Below are 14340 nucleotides of genomic sequence, written 5' to 3'. Positions count from 1 at the left end.
TGGAGGCTGAGGCGGGTGGATCACTTGAGGTCAGAAGTTCGAGACCAGTCTGGCCAACATGATGAAACCCTCTCTCTACTAAAAGCACAAAAATTAGCCAGGTGTGGTAGCATGTGCCTGTAATCCCAGCTACTTGGGAGGCTGAGGCAGGAGAATCTCTTGAACTCAGGAGGTGGAGGTTGCTGTGAGCTGAGATCGCACCACTGCACTCCAGTCTGGGCAATAAGAGTGAGACTCCACCTCAAAAAATATAAAATAAAAGGAAAGATGATATTTTTGACAAAAATTCAGTTAAGGTAAAAGTCAATAGCAAAATTATATTTTTACAGTCCTCACATCTTTGGAAATAGAATACTTAATTATTCATTGCTCAATTAAGAAATCATAATGAATTTTAAAAAATATTTAAAGCCAAATTGTAATGAAAATGTAACATGTCAAAACCAGTATTTTTGAGGGCAGTCTATCAACCATAAATACTTACATTAGAAAGAAAGAAGTCTGAAAATGAACTAAGCACCATCATAAGTATTTGGAAAAGAATAAAAGAAAATAAAAAGAAGCAGAATCCCATTAGTTGAAAACAATATTACAAAAGAAAAATTATGAAGATAAAAGTTAGCTTTTTGAAAAGACTCATAAAATAGTTTTTTGAGAAGACTGAGAAAAGAGTACACATAATATAAGGATTAAAAGAGAATCTAAATATAGCTATAGCACAGATTAAAAAGAAAATACTATGGGCAATGTTAGGCCAATACATTGAAGGTGAAGTGAAATAATCTTTAGAAAAATAGAACTTACCAAAGCTGAATTTGGAATTAAGAAGCTTTAATGATTCTATAACTTTTTTTTTTTTTTTTTGAGACAGAGTCTCGCTCTGTCATCCAGGCTAGAGTGCAGTGGCACAATTTCAGCTCACTGCAACCTCTGCCTTCTGGGTTCAAGTGATTCTCCTGCCTCAGCCTCCTGAGTAGTTGGGATTACAGATGCATGCCACCATGCCCAGCTAGTTTTTTATTTTTAGTAGAGATAGGGTTTCACCATGTTGGTCAGGCTGGTCTCGAACTCCTGACCTCGTGATCCACCTGCCTCGGCCTCCCAAAGTGCTGGGATTACAGGCATGAGCCACTACCCCCAACCCATTCTATAACTATTAAAACAACTGAATTAGTAGTTCAAAATTTCCTACAGGAAAGACCAAGCCATTTAATTTTATAGGTGAAATTACTAAGCATTCAAGAGTTAATTTCTGTCTTTTACAAACTTATACAGCAAAATGGAAAAGAATAAATAGTCTCTAAATCATTCCATATAACTTGGACACCAAAAATAGACAAATACAGTTTGAGAAAATAAATTATAGGTCAGTCTCACTCAAGAGCCTAAATAAATTATACCAAATGGAATCCAGTGGAGTTAAAAAAAAAAAAAAAAAAAAAAAAGGTGTATTTGTCATGACCAACTTGGCTTTATCCTAGGAATGCAAGGGTAGTTTAACATTTAGAAATCTAGAATTATGATCTACATAATAGATTAAAAGGGAAACCCCACATATAATCTGAATAGGAATAGAAAAAACTTTGGATAAAGTTAACCACTGATTTAGTATTAAAAGTCTTAGCAAAGTATGAATAAAAGAGAATTCTCTTTACATGAATGAAGTTATCAGCAAAAACCTCAGTAAACATCATTCTTGATGAAAATGTAAAAACATTCCATGTAAAATCACAAATGGGACACGTTTGCTCGCTATCATGTTTTTAATCACCATTAAAACTGAAGTTTCTAGCCAGATAATAACATGAGGAAAATAAATAAAGGCATTATGATTAGAAAGGTGCAAACATTTGTTCTATTCCAAGTTTGTTTTAAGAAAAAAGAGAAAGGAACAAACAAACCCATAAGTATTTGCAGATAATGTGATAATATACAAAGAAAATCACAAAGAATCTAAAAACAATGTGATAGTAATTAACTTAGTAAGGTGTCAGGCCCTAAAACCCATATACAGAAATTAGTTGCCTATTTTTTGTGCCTGTTATGTTTTATTTTATATTTTGTTTCCTGTTTGCTTTGGGTAATAGTTTCAGAATAAGTAGGAAGCAGGAGGTTAGGGAGACATAGTAAGTTGCTGAGACATCTGCAGAAACAGCACAGAAGCTGGGAAACTCTTCTCCCAGCTTGCTTGGTACTGATGGTTTCCTAGGATGCAGGACTTTCAGGTTCAATACCATGACTGTCCCAGTTTGCCTGGGACTGAGGGGCTCCCACGATGCAGGACTGTCAGTGCTAAGACCAGAAGAGTCCTGCACAAACCAGGAGGAGCTGGTTACTCCGTGGGAGAACTGTAAGTAGTCCCGTGTCACTGCAACTTAAAATGCAGGGCAGGAAGTAGTGGCAGACAAGATTGGGGAGAAAAGCAGGGACCAGATCACAAAGGGCCTGGTGTTCCATATTAAAGGAACTTGTACCTTGTTCTCCAGGCAGCGGCAAGCTGTTGAAAGATTTTAAGCAGGGAGGTATGTGACAGTGACAATTTGCATTTTAGTAGACTACTTCAGCAATAGTGTAGAGGCTGGATTTGAAGGGGCTCAGGCTGGAAGTAGGAGGTGGTTGCTATAGTCCAAGTAAAGATGATGAAGGCCCACCCTAAGGGGCTGCATGCAGAGATGGAGTGGAGGGGACAGTCCTAAGGACTACTTAAGAGACAAAATTTGTAGAGTGACTGACTGGATGAGGGAGTGATAGACAAGAGTTGACAATGATCTCTGCCCTTCAGAAAAATGTTAGACAACATGTTGGCTAAATGAAAATATAGGCTGGGCATGGTGGCTCCTGCCTGTAATTCTAGCACTTTGGGAGGTTGAGGCGGGTAGATCATTTGAGGTCGGGAGTTCAAGACCAGCCTGGCCAACATGGCGAACTCTGTCTCTACTGAAAATACAAAAATTAGCCGGGCATGATGGCACATACCTGTAATCCCAGTCACTCGGAAAGCTGAGGCAGGAGAATCACTTGAAACTGGGAGGCAGAGGTGACAGTGAGCCGAGATCGTGCCAGTGCACTCCAGTCTGGGTGACAGAGTGAGACTCTGTCTCAAAAAAAAAGAGAGAAAATATAGAAAGAGAAATATAACCAACACTCATAACATCATCCAGTTTAATGAATAAAATATTAAAGATACCATTGTATCCCCCTACATATACCTGATCCCACTTCCCTGATACCACTTCCCCTTCCCTTCCCAGAAGTAACCCCTACATTACACTGATACTTCTAATTGCCATGACTTTCTACAAAATTCTGCTACAGAGATGTACATTGCTAAACAACAAAACATTGCTATACTAATTGCAATGTTTTGCATTTTTCTAAACTTTATAGAAACTATATCATAATATAAGTATTAGTCTGTAACATGCTGTCACCATTGTATATGAGATACAGCCCCTGCACAAGAGTTCTCTGAAAAGGAATGTGGAAGAAAGAGACTATATTCCAGTGAACAGTTTGCAAACTAAGGAGATGCAACCTTCAGTGTAAAATGAAGGTGCATTCCCCAACTGCTTTTCTAAACAGTGGTCATGAACAGTTTTAAAATGTAATACAAAAAAGGTACAGTTTATAGTTACAACAAAAATGTACACATCAATTGAGAAAAACAAATAGAAAATGATCAAAACACCATAACAAGCATATCAAAGGAGAAAAGTGAATGAACGGTATATAACAGGATGCTCATTCTGAATAGTAATAAAGGAAATACAAATGAAACTGAGGTGAAACACCATTTTTTATACCCAGAATTGGCAAAAATTAAGAAATTGGACAATGTCAAATGTTGGAAAGGATGGGGGTTAACAAGATCTCTTATATACCTTTGTTGGGAATGTAAACTTGTATAATTGCTTCGGAAAACAATTTGGCATTATCCAATAAATTCGAGAATGAGTGTAACTTACTCCTAGATATATATCCTAGAGAAACTATTTCCCATGGTTACCTAGGAACTTGTTCAGAGCAGCACAATTCACAAAAGAAAAAAAAAAACTGGAAAGACTAAAATATCCATCCTTTGATAGGAGACAAAATAAATAAATTAGAATATTTACTTGGTGGAATATTATACAGTAGTGAAAATGAATGTTTTTGATGAATGGATAAGCAAAATGTGGTATAGCCATACAATAGAATCATATTCAGCAACAAAAACTAATGAAGTATAGTCATGTGCTACATAATGACGTTTCTGTCACAATGGACTGCATATGCAACAGTGATCCGGTAGGATTATAGTACCATACTTTTGCTGTACTTTTTCTATGTTTAGATACACAAATACTTACCATTGTGTTACAGTTGCCTACGGTATTCAGTACAGTAATATGCTATACAGGTTTGTAGCTTAGGCTATACCATATAGCCTACATGTGTAGTAGGTTTTTATAAGTATACTCTATGATACTTGCACAACAACAAAATTGCCTAACAATTTATTTCCCAGCACATATCCTTGTTCTTAAGTGATGCATGATTGTACTGATACATGCAACAACATGGAAGAACCTCAAAAATGTTATTTTATGTTTATTTCTTTCTTTCTTTATTTTTGAGATGGGGATCTGTCTCTGTTGCCCACACTGGAGTGCAGTGGCACGATCTCGGCTCACTGCAAACTCCGCCTCCCGGGTTCACGCCATTCTCCTGACTCAGCCTCCTGAGTAGCTGGGACTACAGGCCTCCACCACCATGCCCGGCTAATTTTTCTGTTTTTAGTTGGGACGGGGTTCCACTATGTTAACCAGGATGATCTTGATCTCCTGACCTTGTGATCCGCCCGCCTCGGCCTCCCAAAGTGCTGGGATTACAGGCGTGAGCCACCGCGCCCAGCTAAAAACGTTATTTTAAATGAAAGAAAACCACATATTGAATGTTTCCATTTATATGAAATGCCTAAAAAGAAGCAAATCAATAAAGACAGTCAGGCCAGGGGATAGGGTAGCAGGGGAGAGGGAGACTGGGAATGACCGCCAATTGGCACAAGATTTCTTTTGGGGGTGATGAAAATACTCTGAGGTTACAAGATAATGATGGGTATACCACTCTGTAAATACACTGAAAGCCATTAGAATATATACTTGAAACAGGTGAACTTGATGATGCAAATTATGTATCAACAATGCTATTAAAAATGAGTATAGTATGAGTATTAAAAAAGACACTGCAACATGAGTCTTTACAAATTTAAATAGTCAGTTGAATGAAAAAAGTTCCAAAAGACAATGTATAGTATTATTATATACTTAAAAATAAGCAAAATGAAATAATATTGTATATTGTTTAGGGATACATTCCTACATGACGAAACCATTATGAATATTGAAAGGAAGGATAACCATACAGGAAAGTTGCTGTCTCAGGGGGCAAAGAGGCACATGAGACAGAGGAGGAATCCATAGGTAGATGCAATGCTATTGGAGATTCTTTTAGTTCTTCAATTGAATGATTATTTAAAAGCTTAAATCTTATTTTGATTATAATTTGCATATTTTATATTTAATTATGTATAGGTATCAAATATATTACATGTGATATAGTAAAATAAAATGCTTTAAAATAGTAATAATATGGGTAGACTAGCAAAAAACAAGTCACTTATGAAAGAGAAAATAAGATTGACCCCTGACGTCTCCACACCATCTTCCAAGCCGAAGACAATGCAGCAGTATCTACAACGTTCTGAGGAAGACAGTGAATGACTTTAAAAGTTTAAGCCCAAATTATCCTCCTAAGGATAAGTGCAACAGATGGATAGTAAGCATGAAAGAACGTAAAGAAATAAGAATCCATGAGCCTTTTATAGAATAAAAATAAGTAAATTTAAAACTCTTTTATAATAAAATCTAGGCAGCTAAGCAGATGAATCAAAGAGTATAGAAATGGAGAAGACAGGCACAGAAAAGTTAAATGATGGGCACCAAATTATTTAAAATAGAAATGAAGAGTAAACAGTGGTTTTGAATTATGGTTTCAGAACAACGTGTAAATATTAAAAACCCAGACCTTATGGAGAATAATATAAGTAACTAAATGCATTTGGAAGAGGGTGAGAGGAGGAATAAAGTGAAATGATGTCTCTTTTATCAATTTTCATAAGGAAGTTGTCAGATATTGTAAAAATTTGAAATATAATTTTTAAAATATGTTGATTGGTTTTACAGCATATATACTAAAATTGAAATGATACAGAGAAGACTAGTATAGCTCCTGCACACACAGGATGATACACAAATTTGTGAAATATTACATATTTTTCATTTAAAATGAATTAATCTTTTTCCCCTCTAAAATGTCATAGAAATCGTAAGCACAGTAGGATATAACTATCAGTTGCCAATCCTAAATTTTCATATTCAATATCTAATAGATACGTTGCAAATTTGGTAATTTAAGATTTGTTTACAAATGTGCAGATTTTTACAGTACGAATTTCGAAATCATTTAAAAATGAATGGCAGTAAAATTTACAAATTATGTGAAATAATTGTAATGTACATGTATTTTTATTCTAATAAACTTTTGAATTCCAGATTGGATTTTATTAGAAAAAAATAAAAATAAAACATACATTGAGTCTTCCCCAATGTTTGTCACTGCGGGAGCTATTGACATTTGGGTTGGGTATGTTTTGATGTCATCTGTCAGGTACTTAATAAGATGTTTGACATCTCTGGAGAATGCCAGGATCCTCATAATTGTGACAATCAAAAACATGTCCATGCATTTCTAGATGCACCCTAGGGAATTGGCACTGCCATAGATTGAGAACCACTGCTGTAACCTCTTACAGGTTTTCATATCTTTCCTATTAAATTTAGAGCAATGTTAGAGAGTTAAAATCTCTTAAAATCTCAAAAGGGAATCATTTACCTGAAATTCATTCAGCTTCATGTTGGTGTCCTTTTCTTCTATTAAACTAAAATAAAAAATAATCTTACTACAGAATAAGCCTGCTTAGTGAATGCAAAAATTTTCATTAATAAAAAAGTATTTGTTGAAACAAGGAATACGAAAAAATACAGTTACTTTGCATACTTTTATTGTGATAATATATGTGTAACACACAATTTACCATTTTAACCATTTTAAAGTATACAGTTCCACGGGATTACTTACATTCACATTGTTGTGCAATCATCACCACTTTCCATCGCCAGAACTTCTTCATCTTCCCTGATACGGTTTGGCTGTGTCCTCACCCAAATCTCACCTTGAATTGTAATAATCCCCATGTGTCAAGGGTGGGGCCAGGTGGAGATCATTGAATCATGGGAGCTGTTCCCTCATACTGTTCTCATGGTGGTGAATAAGTCTCACGAGATCTGATGGTTTTATAAATGAGAGTTCCCCTGCACAAGCTTTCTTGCCTGCTGCTGTGTAAGACACGATTTAGCTCCTCCTTTGCCTTCCACCATGATTGTGAGGCCTCCCCAGTCATGTGAAACATGAGTCAATTAAACCTCTTTCCTTTGTAAATTACCCAGTCTTGGCTATGTCTTTATTAGCAGTGTGAAAACAGAGTAATATATTCCCCAATGGCATATTTAACATAAATTATATATAGTCATTCGCCATTTGCCAGTCTCTAAATTTGGGGCCAAGATCTTTTCTTTGAGAGTGGTCCCCTGATTGGAATTCCCCCTCACCATCTTTTTTGCATGAATTACCACTCTCTAAGACTTTCAGTTTCAATTTTTAAAAAACAAAACAAGAATTGAAAGACACTTGGAAAGGAACTGAGTGTAGAATCCTCCTAGATTCCCCCGGCCCCCTATGTTTCATGCTCACACCTATTTTGAAAGCAAACTAAAAAAAAAAAAAAAAAATTGAGAAGGAGTCTCGCTGTGTTGCCCAGGCTGATCTCAAACTTCTGGGCTCAAGCAGTCCTCCTGCCTTGGCCTCCCAAAATGCTGGGATTACAGGCATGAGTCACTGCACCCACCCTGAAAGCAAATTTTTAATCACTCTATATTTATCCAGTTTTTCTAACATACTCAACCTAGTTTTTATGGAAACAAAAATGTGTTCTTTTTGCATTTATATCTTGTCAGTTTTCTTAACATTTATTTAAATTATATAATTAAAAAAGGTTTGGGTTCAAACACCCAAATTGACTCTTGGAAAGCTTCCAGCTGTACTGGTTGGGACAGAAGTATAGGGCATCTAGAGAGCTATCTGCTTGCACATTTAAAGTGGAGGGTGACACGGCATGATCTGGCAAATCAGATATTATATTAACATAAGAGATTGAAAATAGCATGTACACTTGGGATGGTTAATTTTTTGTCAGTTTAGCTAGGCCATGGGGTACCCAGACATTTGGTTAAACATTAATCTTCTGTGTCTGTGACAATGTTTCTTGATGAGGTTAATATTTGAATAGGTAGACTGAGTAAAGCAAACTGCCTTCCATAATATGGGTGGGCCTCATCCTATCCTTTGAAGACAACATGAATAAAACAAAAAGACTCACTAAGGGGGAACTCCTCCCACCTGACTGCTTTGAGATGGGACACCAGTTCCTTTCTGGCTTTTGGACTTGAAACTGAAACATTGGCTGTTTTTTCAGTCTCCAGCCTGCTAAGTTTCAGATTGGAAATACATGTCAACTTCCCTGGGTCTCCAGCCTGCCAACTGCAGATCTTGGGATTTCTCGGCCTCCATAATTGCATGAGCCAATTCCTTATAATAAATCTCTTTTAGGATCTCTCTAGTAGGATAAATGGGTATATTCTGTTTTCTTCTTCTTCTTTTTTTTTTTTTAACCTTAAGAAAAATCAGTAGCTTTATTTTTCCTCAATATACATTTAGAAAATTGGTCTGAGAAGAAGTTTCATGAAACAGCCCAGAGAACTATGTATAAAATTAAGAGTTCTAAACCAGTAAGAAAAAGTGCACAAACAAAGCACACATCCCCAGGGGCCACTGCAGCCTAGGACCCTCCCATCAGAGGGGAGGCAAGGTCTTTGATGGTTTTTGAGTTCAGTTGAGGGATTGTGCTGATCTTCAGGAATTTGCTGTTTGCATACTTATTCTTGATGGCGATGAATTTAGTTAAGTTTTCATTTACTTTCAGCACATTTTTGGCCATGTGCTGCATGACTTCCAATACTTCATTCTCTGTGTATCCTGTATAACACTGCTGCTTTAAGTTCCATTTTCCTTGGCCCAGAACCTTCTGAGACAAGCAGGAAGCAGCTGCTGCTGCCTTAGAAGGATGATAATGCATCATATCGTAGTCAATGAGAGTCAGCTCCATCAAATATTTGGCTAAAGTGCTCTGTTCAGCATCATCCTTTCCGGCTTGTGGTGCTTGCCTTAAGAAGTGTAGTGGCAAGGGTCCACCCAACTCAAATTTCGGTTCTTTCAAAATTAGTTTCCATTTCTTGGATTTGGGAAATAGTATAAGCATTGTCTGTGATGTAAACGAAGCCTTCAATATTTGGAGAAAACATCTCCTCATACTTGGAGGCCAAGAACAGAACAGTAATCCAAACTAGTTGAAGCTTCCTATGGGAAACTGGCTGAGCCAGTAAAAATCAATCCATCGTGGCAACACACACATACAGAGTCTCCTGAAGAAGCCTAAACTTGGAGTGGATTTGCACCAGCCAGTCTACCAGGATGGTACACTTATGTCCATTTATATCTCATCCATCTAAGAAATGTGGATTTATGAACTGCAAAATCTCCAGCTGCCTGAGGTACTGATAGATACCCTTAACGTAGTCACTGCAGAGCTGAGGGTTATTCCAATCTTCATTATCAATATCCTCAATTTTGCAGACCAAGGCATCAGAAAAAGCTTGGCAGATGTTCTCTTCTTTCATGGAGGCATCCTCAGGTATGGGAGAAGGACCGTTTGGAACCAACATTTCCATCTGTACTGTTTCACAGAAGCAGTAGGTTTCAGTTGTTTGTTGACATTTGTTGTTTTCCTGGGCTGAACTGGTACTTTGGTGTTCTGAGCTGTCTTAACTATTTGTGCTGCTCTGGTTTGTAACTCTATTTCCAATTTCTTCTAAAATGGTATGCCTAATAGTCACATGAGTCTTAGGTTTAGAATTAACTCCTGTCTCTCTCTCTCTCTGCATATACCCATTTATCCTATTGGTTCTGTCTCTTTGGAGAGCCCTAATAGAATACCTGACTACTAAATGCAATGTGGATCTTGGGACAGAAAGAGGACATTAGTAGAAAAACTGGTAAAATTTAAAAAGAGTCTGGAATTTAGTTAATAGTAATGTACCAGTATTGGTTTCTTAGTTGTAATGAATGTACCATAGTAATCTAAGATGTTAGCAATAGAGGAAGTTGGTTGAGGGGTATAGAACACTCTGTATTATCTTTGCAACCTTTCCATAAACCTAAAATTATTCAAAAATAAAAATTTTGTTTTAAAAAGTAGCATGTACCATATGATCTCTCTCTGTGAAACCGTTCCTAATTGTCTAGCTTTCTATTTGTATTTGTATTACTAACCAAATGTTAGTAATCTTTACTTTGGGAAATTATTTACTTGTTTCTTTGTGCTTTTCTGTATTGTTTGAATTTAAAAAATATATATATATATGTTTTACTAAAACAGTGAAGTCATTTTTTAAAACATTTGAGGATGTTTTGAAAAGATGACTTCTAAAAATCTTGCAGAAAACACTATGATCTTTGATTTGGTGTTATTTTTTTAGTAGCATGGTCTTACCTATAACATTCTCCTTAGGAACCCAAAAATGATTTTATGATGAGGCTCCAAGATTGATATTCTGTGGTAGGACTTGAAAAATTACCAGGTTGTGTTACCATAAGAACATGTTGTTCCTGTTTTGTTTTGTTTCTTCTTCTTCTTCTTCTTTTTCTTTTTCTAGTTCATTAAGGCTGCTATAACAGAATACCATAAACTGGGTGGCTTAAAAACAACAGAAATCTATTTCTTACAGTTCTGAAGGCTGGAAAGGCCAACATCAAGGCACCAGCAGATTCAGTGTCTGGTGAGGGCCTATTCCCTGGTTTATAGATGGCTGTATTCTCACCCTTACATGGTGGAAGGGGCAAATGAATTATCTGGGGTCTCTTATTTATAAGGACACTAATCCCCTTCATGAGGGCTCTTACCCTCATAGCCTAATCACCTCTCAAAGGCCATGTCTCCTAATACCATCACATTGTGGGTTAGGATTTCAACATAAGAATGGGGTTGGGTGGGGAAGCAAACATTCTTTAAATAGCACCGACCCATACATAGCTTAATGGTTTATGTCAGTGTGTTACTATGGCTATTTGCTAGCGATAAGCATCATGAGGAAATGAAAGGCTTTTGGTTGCAATTCTCCTGTGGCTCTGCCCAGTGAAGCAATAAGAGAATAAAGAAAGTCAGGGATTTTTATCTCCAAATCAAAGCAGAGCTCACCTTTTAGTAATTGGAGGAATTAAAAGAACAAATTTCCTAAATGTTCTATGTTCTAGTACAAATAAAATTTTTTAATACTCTGTTTATCCTCATATTCTCTATTTTCTTTGTTCTGTTCATCTTACCTCTATGTCTCCTGATGTCCAACCTCTCTCTTTTGGATCCTTTTTTCTTTTGAGTCAGGGTCTCACTGTGTCTCCCAGGCTGGAGTGCAGTGGCGACATGATGGCTCACCGCAACCTCAACTTCCTGCACTCAAGCCTTCCTCCCACCTCAGCCTCTCAAGCAGCTGGGACCACAGGCACACACCACCAAGACCGGCTAATTTTTGTATTTTTTTTTAGAGACATTGTTTTGCCCTGTTGCCCAGGCTGGTCCAGAACTCCTCTAGGCTCAAGTGATTCTCCTGTCTTGGCCTCCCAAAATGCTGTGGTTACAGGAATGAGCCACAGCACCCAGCCTCCTTTGACTTAACATATTAGGTCTATTGTAAATTCTCAAGGGAGCCTTTTTTTTCCTTTTCCACCCTAATACTGTGAATTCTTTGCAGATGGAGAGACTGTTCTCTTCATTTCTGTTTCCCTTCACCTAGCACAGTCCTCACCCATCAAATCGTAGAGGATTGTAGCCACAGCTGCAAATGGAACCCTGGGTTTTCCAGTTGCTCTTACTCATTCAAGTTCTATGTCTCCCTTCTACCTATTGTTTTTCTTTCTCAGCCCCTTTTTCTTATTATAATGTAGTTATAGGCTTATTGCCTATATTCTGTGCCTTCTGAATGTCCAGGTTGTACAGTTATTCTGCTGTTTATATGAGGCCAGGTCTTCCCTTTAACTTGTGCTTCTATAAGGTAATAATGTAATCTATACCAGTGGTTCTGAAACTCTAGTGGGCATTAGAATCACCTGGAGGGCTTGCTAAAACAGACTGCTGGGCCCATTCCTAGAGTTTCTTATTTAGTAGGTCTGGGATGGCACTGGAGAATTTGCATCTTTAACAAGTTTCCAGTAGATGCTGATGCAAATACTGACGCTGCTAGTCCAGAGACTATACTTCATACATCATGGATCTATGCTCTACAGAAGCACTGGCTGGTCTAGTTCCCTCTGCAAGGAGGGAAAAAGAAATGCAGATGTTCAGTGTCTAGAACTTAGCCATAAAGTAAAAATAATAGGAAGAATATACATGTTTTGTTTTAAACCCAAGATATAAAGGCTTATTTCCCTTATAATGATTATTCTTCAAATCATTTCTGTAGACCATAAGTAAAGTTAAAAGTGCTAAAGAAGAAAAGACTATTGATATTTCTATCAGAGCACATAAAAAGGTTAATTATGGCATGCACATCTTAAAGATCTCCTTGCCATCTGAGCATCTCCAGAAATACTTGCCATAGAACTGAAATAGAAATGATTATATGAGTAAATTATCACCCACACTCCTCACATGCATCATTTCATACCACAGCCTTTTCTCTTTTCAGGGAATAATGGTTTTACATTTTACTTTGTGATGGCACTCTAATTGCTAAATATAATAGGGGCATTATGCTACAAAGTTAAAAGACTGCAAGTGAAAAGATAAGTCAAATATAGTAATTTCACACAGCCAGTGATTCTTCAAAGTATGCTTCTCTTTTTTTCCAGCTGTCTGCCAATTGTGAACTCTCACAGGCTCATGAAAATTGAATACTAAGGCAAAGAAAAGCTAACAGGGATCCTAGAATATTTCTAGTCCAGGAGTCTGTAACTATGATCTACTGGCCAAATCTGGCCCACCACCTGTTTTCGTAAATAAATTTTTATTGGAAAATAGACATGCCCATTTTTATTGGGAAACAGCCATACCCGTTGTTTACATATTCTGTGTGGCTGCTTTTGCACTATAATAACAGAGTTAAATAGTTGCAACACAGACCATGTGGTCCAAAGCTGAAAATATTTACTATCTTGACCTTTACCAAAAAAGTTTACTGACTCCTGCTATAGTTCCAGCTACTCACTGTACAGATTAGAAACCTATCTAGAGGGAGAGAGCTGGGGAGGGCAGGAGAGAATGGAGGGAAAGGTAGGTTTACACATTCAAACAGAAACAGTATTGCAGAATGTGAGGCTTCTCCCTAAGCAACTCCTATAAGACCTTTGGTCCACTGAAAGCCAGTCACAGCTGCCCTTCATGTATTAGTAGAGAAGGGGACATTGGAGTAAGTTTGTATCTCATTATAATTTTCAAAGAACCTCTTCAAATGTCAACCCCAAAAAGAAGAGCAGTGAGACAGAAGTGTGCCTTGATGTTAGTCCACAGTGTTATTTATGGCATTTATTTGCACACGTATACAAAAGCACATTAGCAGCCTAACCTTTGGGGCTCATTTCTAATAATGAAAAAGTTATTTTTCATTGATGAGGAAGTCATTAGGATCATCTTGTCTTTCAGAAAATATACTAGCATTCTGTTATGTAGTATTCTCCATAGTGCCCAAAGCTTTCAGGAGAATGTGCCTTATTGTGGGAATTCTTATTTCTTCAAGTTATTAGTCACTGAATTGACAAAAGTATATGAGTGTGTGAGTATATGTTTACATTGCTATTTTACACAATTTACATATCCACATCTAAAATAAGATGATATAGTAGTGCTAGGTGTTCCCTAATCTCTCTCATTTATATGTTAAAAATTTATCTATTCTGTACATGAACAGAAGCCCCAATTCCATGGTTTCGGGTAAGTGCAAAGATATGTACAATGAGTTAAAATGGAGTGTTTTCACAAAAAGGAGCATTATTTTATTTGGTCACTCATCAGTTCTTTATTGGGTACCTCCTCTGTGCCAGGAACCCACTGTACTGACATGATACACACCAAGAGAC

General features: G+C 37.0%; 1 pseudogene; it reads right to left on the bottom strand.

Moving 5' to 3' along the window:
- Positions 1–8995: 8995 nt before the first annotated feature.
- Positions 8996–10157, bottom strand: LOC105512882 (annotated as a pseudogene).
- Between the last annotated feature and the right edge of the window lie 4183 nt (positions 10158–14340).

Source organism: Colobus angolensis, unplaced genomic scaffold (genome assembly GCF_000951035.1).
Source record: "Colobus angolensis palliatus isolate OR3802 unplaced genomic scaffold, Cang.pa_1.0 Scaffold104, whole genome shotgun sequence".
NCBI lineage: Eukaryota > Metazoa > Chordata > Mammalia > Primates > Cercopithecidae > Colobus > Colobus angolensis.
This window is presented reverse-complemented; position numbering and strand designations above follow the sequence as displayed.